We start from the raw sequence: 10,083 nt of genomic DNA on the forward strand, positions 1-10,083 counted from the left end.
GATGATGGAAAAGATGACCAGGGAAACTCTGGAATGGGTAGAGGTCATGGTCAAGGCAAAGGTGGAAAATGTTCTTCATCAAAGACAACTGAAATTTCTACACAAAGAACAAGTTCTGATACTGGGAGAAGAATAAGTTCTGATACTGGTAAAAGGATAAGTTCTACTGAACATCTGGAACTTGATGAATAGATTTCAAAGAGATTATTTCTCAAAGAAAATCCTGGAATGGACTTTGAAAGTCTAAAGGAAGAAGAAGCTAGACTTAAAACAGAAAAAGTCAACTCCAAATCTAAAGCTTCTGTTGTTGAAAAGAAACTTCCAAAACCTAAGGGTATTGTGATTAAGGAAAGGACAATTTCTGAGGCAACCAAAGCCAAATCATAAGTGGAGATAGATCCAAGATCCAAGGGCAAAGAAAAAATTGGTGAACCTGTAAAGGTATATATGCCAGTCATGGATCTGAAAGAAAATCTGATGAAGATGCTAGTCTGATTTTGAAGAAAAAGGATATAAAAACAACCTCTGACATAACTCATGTTGTTCAAGATCAGGACTTAGTAAATTCTGATATGACAGTGAAGCAAGCAACCTATGACATAGCTCAAGTTGACTTGATATCAGAAGATAAGGATAAGGAAACCTCTGACATTGCTCATGTTAAACCTATAAAGATGCTACTACCAGGATTCACAAAAGCTCAACAGACTCAACCTTTGAAGACTAAATCAAGTGGTTTTGAAGCAATAGTTGTTACAGGAAAGGAAGCAAGAGACAAATCAGGATTGGGTAGTTCTGATGAAAGAAGAATACACAACACTACCAATGATCCAACTTCTTTAAGTGAACCAGGTATAGGAGCAACTCCTGAGAGATTGAATCAACTTGAATCTGTACAAATGGTTTACCATTCTGTTTTAAAAGAAGACATCATGTTATATTTTATGACATATGGGAGGGTATTCCAGATCAGGGAGAATACAATTTCATTGAAGTAATTTGAAGAACCGGAACATGTTCTATTTCTGCTTCAAGTTAAAAACAGATCAACAGATGGTGCTGCAGGGTGTTTAAAGTCAAATATTCAGATACAGAAGAAGCTTTATTCTGTAAAATCTGATAGCTCATATTGTCCCAAGTACAGATCTCACAGTGGAGAAATTGTTGAAATGAAGCCTAATACTGCTAAAATCATCACTACATTTTCTGGTATTAAGGGACTTGAATTCAATCTTGATTCTGATAAATCCTATATCATCAGACTAGATCAGGACATAAGGAAAGCTAAAATAAATGATCTCGGGGCTGCTATTTTTTAAACTGGTGAAGATACAGTTGAACTGAAGAATGCTAAAATGAGAATGATCAATGAACTTGAATATGCTGAGAGATGTTTGTTGAAGAACTATCTCAGAACAACTCCTGACATCAAAGAGATCAGAAATTGAAGCCAAGTCAAAGATCTACAACTGCTTAAATTCTGAAGTGTATACAGACTGAAGCTGTTATCAGACTTTAAGGATGGTAAAGCTATAAGGACTGTAAGTTGTAGTTATCTAGTCAAATTTTCATGCATTTGTACTTAATGTTTTTGACATCATCAAATATCTGTTAAGCTTGTATATTATGCTAATTTACAAGTTGGGGGAGATTGTTATATATATTTGTGATGTCATGTATAAATATGATTTGTGTTTAGTTTTCAGATCTTACTTAACAGAACAAATCAGGACTTAGTACTTATACTGAAGTCAGGACTTAAGATATCAAAACTTAAGTTGTCAGAACTTAAGTTATCAGGATATATTTATCAGGAGATCATATCAGAACTTAAGGAGACGTTCAGATAAGGAAGGCGGCTGATTGAAAGGAAAGAAGATCGAGACAAACATAAGAAGAGATATGCATGGAGAAGAATTCTATGAAGAATAGAATACTTGGAAGAAAAGATAACTGATTGATATATATTAGGAAGCATAATTGTATTCAATATCAATTAGAAGATTTATCTTGTAATTGTGTAGTATATAAATACAGACATAGGGTTTACACTATATGTGTTATCATAATCGAGATTATTATTCATTATAACCCTAGCAGCTCTCGTGATAATTTGTTCATCACTGAGAGAGGACAGTTCTTTGTAACAGAGTTTATTGTGTTGAATAAAATTTGTTTTCTGTTACTTGAGTTCTTATATTCGATTTGATTGTAGTAAACATTGTATTTAACCCCCTTCTACAGTGTGTGTGACCTAACACATTAATAATGTGCTCTGGTGTCAAAAGTGCACCAGTCCAACAGCTATTATGCTCTGTGAAGAATTTATTCGAAAAAATGATCCTTCAACTAGTTCTAAGGTAAGTAGTACATGCACTACCCCTAGGCTAGGAGGAATTTATTTAATTCTAGTCTATAATCTGGGCACAGCCCTAAGTATATAATAAAAGAGATACGTAAAGGGCCTAAACCGCGCCTTACTGATAATACTTTTGGAGATGTTCCGCGTTCCACGCTCGTGGAACCAGCTTTCCTTCCATATCCTCAAGGTGATAAGTCCCTTTTCACAAGATTGCTTTTATCTTGTATGGTCCTTCCCAATTAGCTCCAAACACTCCATGTTGGGGATTCTTCGTGTTTGGCATCACCTTCCTAAGCACCAAATCCCCTACCTTTAGCAGTTGTCCTTTCACCTTCTTGTTATAATACCTGGCGGCACGTTGTTGATATGCCGCAAGCCTCAGCTGAGAATTTTCCCTTGTTTCTTCCAAGAGATCCAAATGTAACCTTTGATTAACCTCTGTAACTTCTTCCATGTAACGATCTCTGCGAAGCGATCCCGAACCAACTTCCACGGGAACCATAGCTTCATAGCCGTAAGTCAGCATAAATGGAGTTTCTCCCGTAGTAGATCGTGGAGTAGTGTTGTAGGACCACATTACTTTTGGGAGTTCTTCCGGCCAATTCCCTTTACGATCTTTCAATTTGGCCTTGAGGGTATGCTTTAATATTTTATTCACGGCCTCTGTCTTCCCATTGCTTTGAGGATGATAGGCCACGGCAAATTCCTTCTTTATTTTCAGTTCCTCACATAGTTGTCACAATTCTTTGCTGTCAAACTACTTTCTGTTGTCCGACACAAGCTTGTAAGGGATTCCAAACCTGCACACGATGGAGTTGAAAACAAAGTCTCTGATTTTCTTTGCGGTGATAGTTGCCAATGGCATTGCTTCCGCCCATTTAGTAAAGTAATCAACCGCGACTATTGTATACTTGACATCCCCTTTAGCCTTGGGGAGCTCGCCAATAAGATCTATTCCCCACATGGAAAATGGCCACGGGCTTACCATAGATGTCAAGAGCGTCGCTGACATAGATGAGTAGTTTACAAAGCGTTGGCAGCGATCGCATGCTCTAACGAAATTCACCGCATCTTCTTTCATAATAGGCCAATAATATCCTTGGCACAAAACTTTCATTTCTAGCGAGTTACCCCTGAGTGATTACCACAAATTCCTTCATGCACTTCCCTTAAGATGTAATTTCCTTCTTCTTCATCAACACATCTGAGCAGCGGTTGATTAAAGCCTCTATTATACAGAACTTTATCGTACACCACATACCTCACAGCCTGGTAGCGGAGACGAGCCTTGAACTTATCTTCGGGGAGTGTTCCCTTGTGAATGTAGGCAAGAAGGGGCGTCATCCATGTTTCCTTGGGAGCCTCATCCACTTGCATTGCCTCTATCTCCGGGATACTAGGAATTTCCTGAATCTCTAAAGGTATGCATCCCAATAACACAGCCTCTTGTTGCGACCCCATTTTTGCTAAAGCATCCGCGTTGCTGTTCTTTTCCCGTGGTACACATTCCAACCTAACCTCTTTAAACTTTTCGATCAGGTGCTGTGTGCATCACAAGTACAATTTCGTTCACGGGCCTCGCGCTTGAAACCCCACATTCACCTGATTCACCACCAGCTTCGAATCTTTCCTTGCAATTAGGTTTCGCACCCCCATTTCCAAAGCGATCTTTAAGCCATTAATCAATGCTTCATACTCTACATCATTATTCATTGCATAAAATTTGAAGTGAATTACGCTTATCAGATGATGGCCTTCTGGAGACACGAGTACTATGTCTGCACCTGCTCCTCCATTGTTAACTGCCCCATCTACATATAAGATCCACCAGGGATGTGGGAACTCTTCTAAAGATTCTCCATTACATGGGGCTGGAGCACTACCAAAGCCTTATCATCAACAACATAATCAAATTCCAACAAAAAATTGGTTAAAGCTTATCCTTTAATTGCTGCACGGGGCATGTATTCCAAGTCAAACTGTCCCAACTTTACGACCCATTTCAACATTCTCCCCGATGATTCTGGTTTGTGAAGGACTTTTCGTAGCGGATATGCTGTGCAGACTTCGATTCTATGGGCCTGGAAGTACGGCCGTAACTTCCTTAACGCAAGGATCAAGGCATAAACCAGTTTCTCCATGCTTGTGTAGCGAGTCTCAGCGTCGTGTAAACGCTTGCTCACATAATACAATGGTGACTGTTGCCCATCTTCCTCCCTTACTAGAACAGCGCTGATTGAATACTCCGACACTGCAAGGTACAGTATTAGAGATTCTCCATCTAACGGTTTTGACAACATGGAAGGGTTTCCCAGTTGTTCCTTGATCCTTCTAAAAGCCTCTTCACATTCTGACGTCCATTCAAAATCTTTCCCTGCCAACTTAATCGCCTTAAAGAATTCCTTGCATTTGTCGGACAATTTAGAAATAAATTAATTTAGCGTGGCGATCCTTCCAGTTAAGCTCTGCACCTGTTTTACATTGGTGGGTGATTTCATATCCAACAATGCCTTGATCTTTGCGGGGTTAGCTTCAATTCCTCTATGGTTGACAATGAATCCAAGAAACTTGCCCAACTCCACGCCGAACACGCACTTTTGTGGATTCAACTTCATGCAAAACCTCCTTAGAATGTTAAACATTTCCATCAAGTGCTCGATATGGTAATTCGCCTCCTTAGATTTTACCAACATATCATCCACTTACACCTCCATGGTTCTCCCAATTTGGTTTTTGAACATCATATTCACCAACCGCTGATAGGTTGCGCCAGCGTTAATCAATCCAAACGGCATTCCTATATAGCAGTATAGCCCCCTGTCGGTGATGAAGGATGTATGCTCTTGATCGGGACCATACATGGGAATTTGATTGTAACTAGAGTATGCATCCATGAAACTTAGCAAGGCATGCCCTGCCGTCGCGTCAACCAACTGATCAATTCGTGGGAGCGGGAAACTATCCTTTGGATAGGCTTTGTTGAGATCTGTGAAATCTACACACGTCCTCCACTTTTCGTTCGGTTTTTTTATGAGCACTGGATTTGTAAGCCAATCGGGGTAGTAAGATTCTTTGATCAACCCCACTTCCAACAGTCGGTCCACCTCTTCTTTTAATGCTATCACCCTTTCCCCGCTCACTGGGCGACGCTTTTGTCGCACGCCCGTGCAATTAGGGAGAATGTTTAACCGATGACACATTACTCCGGGGTCGATTCCTACCATGTCTGAATGACACCATGTGAAGACATCGAGATTTTTAATTAGAAAATAAGTAAGTCTTTCTTTCATTTCATCACTTAGCTGAGATCCCACTTTCAAAACCTTGATCGGGTCACCCTTGTCGACCGGAACAGATATTGTGTCTTCGGCCGGCCCCGTCTTCTCGGCGGGTATAGGGATCTTGGGATCCAGATCAAAATCAAAGTCACGGGGGTCCTCGACGCCCATTTTTGCATCCGAGGGCATCCCCATGTGTTGGAGCATCTACCTCAGGACAAGGCGTGGTCTTGTGCAACACAGTTGTGGAGGGCGCGTCCTCATTTTGAGGAGCATCAACCTCAATTCCATTCTCACTCTTCAAGGGCGCGTCCTCTTTTTGAGGAGCATCCATTTTGAGGCTACTTTCGAGACTTTTTGTAATCTCACTTCTTCCTTCTAACTTTTCTCCATTAACCTCCTTTTGCAAGATCTCTTCTATATGGTTCACCACAAATTCTTCCACGCTACGGATCCTCGAAACATTCCCCAGCGTCAAAACAGGGGCCTCGGTTGTAACATCCGAGAAATATTATGTAATTATTTTTATTAATAAATAATTATTATGTGATTATTATGTGAATTTTGGGAAATTATTTGATGATTGATATTAATATTTGGGTGTTGATATCTGATAAAATTAGGATGTTTTAATTTCTAATTATCCAAAATTAAATATAGATAATTTTGGTATTTTTCTGGTAAATTTTGGATTATTACATGATTTTATAAGGATTTATAGAATTAATAATGATTATTTTTACGTAATTATCAAATTACTTTTTAGAATCCGAAATCGTCCCACTTCAACCATTTTTAAGTTTTTACAACCCGAAACTCTTCCGAAAACTCCTTCCTAATCTAATCTGATAATTCTGAACACTTTCCGTGTTTTGACTTTTTAGATCCGGGGTACGGTTTGACCTGTACGAGTCCCGGCGTGAAAATTTCGATACGTTAATCATTTTATAGATCGATAAAAATACGTATTTTCAAAAGGTGAGATATTATCACCTTATTTGAGTATAAAGTGTTTTATAGGAAGCTCTGTTTTGATAATTATCCAAGTCTGGTATTAAAATCGTATCCTTATATAGTTACTTAGTGGCTAAGTAACCTATTTTCGGATCCGATACGTAAATGTAATTATCGAATTACTATATAAATAAAATATGTGATGAGTCTGTTAGCTGTATGTTACCTTATTGTTAATTTTAGGTAATTGTGGGATACAAACGTTATTTTATAATTAATTATTGAACTGGATGGCATTATTTTATTTTTAAAATGACTTTTATTGAATATTTACTCTCATAAATGCTAAAATTGTGTCTAAAATTATTTTGTTATTTTATAATTTTATTTATTATTTTTAGGAGTTTATAAAATTTAGAAATCAATATTTTATTGATTATTGATTTTTAAATGATTCTAGATTGTATTTAATTATAAAATCAGTATTTAATTTTTGAATGTTTCAAAAATTATGAAAATTTTATTCTATTAACTTTTAAATATTTTAAGAATTTTAAAATTATTCCGGTAATCTTCTGGCTTTTATTTGCTCGCACGTTTATTCGTTAATTCGTTAAATTACATGTTTGATGTACGTTCAAAAAAAATGGTGCAAAAATCATAAAACTTTTACTTTTCTCCTCTTTTGAATATTCCGGAAATTGTGGTACGTGATTTATAATCTTCTCGACAAAATTTGATGTGCTATTATTTCGGTAAATTGCGGGAAAATAGGTCAGAAATTATAATGAAATAAATTAGTGGTAAATGAAAATAAATAAACAGATAGTCCCCAAATTTCCCTACCCCCTTGTATCCTTCACTTCTCCCTCACCGACTCTCTCTCAATTAATCTTTCAATTCCTTTTACTCTCGATTGTTGGGGGAAATCTCTCTCGGTTTTGTTCATAGATTCTCGTGTCTCTCTTTTCCTTTCCTTTCCTTTTCCTTCTCCTGTGCCGATTTCTTTCTTCTTTTTTTCCGGCGAGTGGCGCCGCCCTGTTCTGCTCCGATTGTCGCTGCGATTCCGGTTTCTTCCCGTAATTATCCGACTCCATCCCTGTTGTTTCGATATATATATATAAACAACCGTATATATATATATGTGTGTGTCCAGTTTTTTTTCCTTGTTGCCTCCTGGTTTGGTTGTTTCCCCGGCTGTGTTCTTTTCTGATTCTGTTGGCCGATTTGTTGTTCCAGCTCGTGAAGCGCGTGTGTTGTGTTATACTTGGTTCAAATATTTATGTTATTTTACTTATTAAACTTTTAATTTTATAGAAAAATATTGATTAATGTTTCGTGATATAAATAAATTCGTGCGGGAATAAATTATTTTAATCGGTGAAATTCGCGTAGGATGTCCGATAAGCGGAAACTCGCGAATTTTACCGCCGTCGGCGATGAGCCTCGGCGAGCCGACGGTGGACGGTGATGATTTTTATCTGAGTCCTACGTTTATTAATTAAATAAAATTAGTTGGTAAAATTAATTGCGAAACGAAGAATACGAAGAAAAACATAAAAGTACGAATAATAATAATAAATAATGGAGATTGTATTGGTGATTGGGATTGCGAGTTGTGATTGGATGTGTTGTTTTGATTGGATTGACGTCGAATTATTTCGACGGGTAGGCCGAAAAACAAAGGAGTCGCTGCCCGATTTTCGGGAAATTAATTCCGAAAATACGGGAACGTAACCTATAATTATCGGAGACATCGAATAACCATATATAATTGTATTATATGAACTTAATTGCGATTGAGACAAGATAATTTATAAATAATCGATTACCCTGTTTTTCAAAACGACGAGTATACGTATTTTCCGAAAATAAATACCGAACCGAGTTTTGAAGGTGCAAGCCAAAATTGCTATGTGTATTGCAATAATACCTATAAATACGAGACGGGATATGAAACCGTGTGGGTAGAAGGGATAGCGATTTGATGTTAAGCTTAAGCGATTATCTGAATTAGGGTATTTTAACCCTGTAGGTCCTAGATGGAAAACCCGAGTATCAACATCGGACTAGGGATGATCTAGTGATTAGACGTCGAGATCAACGAAGTTCCAATCGAAGTGCCTGAGTGTTGGGATCGTATCCAAAATGGGATAGTAGTTTGACGATAAAGCTGAACGTTCAAGTCGAACCAAATTGAACTAGTAATAGCGATTAAAGCTTATTGAGGCAAGTAATCCTGAACTTTCTTTTAAAATACTGCAAATATTTCTTCATTCCTATTCTATATTCAGAATAGTTAAATATTTTATATTTTGCTGCAATTACTCTTGTTATGCATGTTCCTTTCATTATCGTTCCTGTGTTATCGATTGCTCTCTTGAGCAAATACCCATTCTTTTGGGTTATTTGTGAACCCTGAATTGGGATATTTTGAATTCAAAATGATTTGACATCAAAATACTCCTCGGGCTGGATGGTTATTGTAAGGACCAGTGATGAGCTGGATCCTTTGGGCCGGGGATGGAACGGACCCTTGGGCGATAATGCCTATATACCTGAATGGATCTATACGGTGGGGTATAGATCTGCACTGTATCCTGACTGATCAGCAGGATATAGGTGCGAACTAGTGTCCAGTTTAATTTGTTGTTGATCACCATTAACGGCATTCTCTCTTGAAACTTTTATGATTCCAAAACCGGACAAAACCCTGATTCAGAAGATGAATCTGGGAATCGCTTGTCACTCTTGGATTTATAATTAAAGGCTGATGACATCCAACGCTTATTCGCTCAACTCACTCAAATAAATAGAATCGTTTAAAATTGTTTAAAGCTTTTTTCCGGAAATTTTCCTTTGATATTAATATGTGAAACTCAAATTATATACTTGCTGGGTATTTTTGGCTCACTCTTGCTTTGTAATTCTTATTTCTTCCAGAAGCAGATAATGATAAAAGTGAATAGCTTTTGATAGACAGCAGAAGTTAGAGAGATCTCCGCTGTGAGTGGATGAAGATATTAGAAAAATGAGACAAGAGTATTAGCATAAAGGTATTTACACTTGTATGGTAGTTGTTGTGAATTGTAGAAGGTTAAATTCTTGTTTCATACCATAACATGTAAACAATCCGGATTTTAAGGGGTTAATTGAATATTATTTTATTTTATGTAAAGATTGTTTCGTGACAACAAATCTTGCCCCGAATTTGGGTTGTTACAAGTTGGCATCAGAGCTACAGGTTATTGGTCACTGAAATAAGAATAGGCGAGGGTAAGATAGGAGTGATAGGCCATATAAGATAGGAAATAGCTAGGCATGCTCATGTTAAGTTGAGTTGAGTACGAATTAGGGTTAGCAAATCTGATATGGAATTAGTAAGATAGGATTGTTGAGGGAAGTGTAAGGAAAATATCACAATGCTATAGGTATATTGAGTTCTCAGATCCTACAGTAATGAGGAATCGACCATTAGATGGAGATTGG

Source organism: Apium graveolens, chromosome 7 (assembly GCF_009905375.1).
Source record: "Apium graveolens cultivar Ventura chromosome 7, ASM990537v1, whole genome shotgun sequence".
Taxonomy (NCBI): domain Eukaryota; kingdom Viridiplantae; phylum Streptophyta; class Magnoliopsida; order Apiales; family Apiaceae; genus Apium; species Apium graveolens.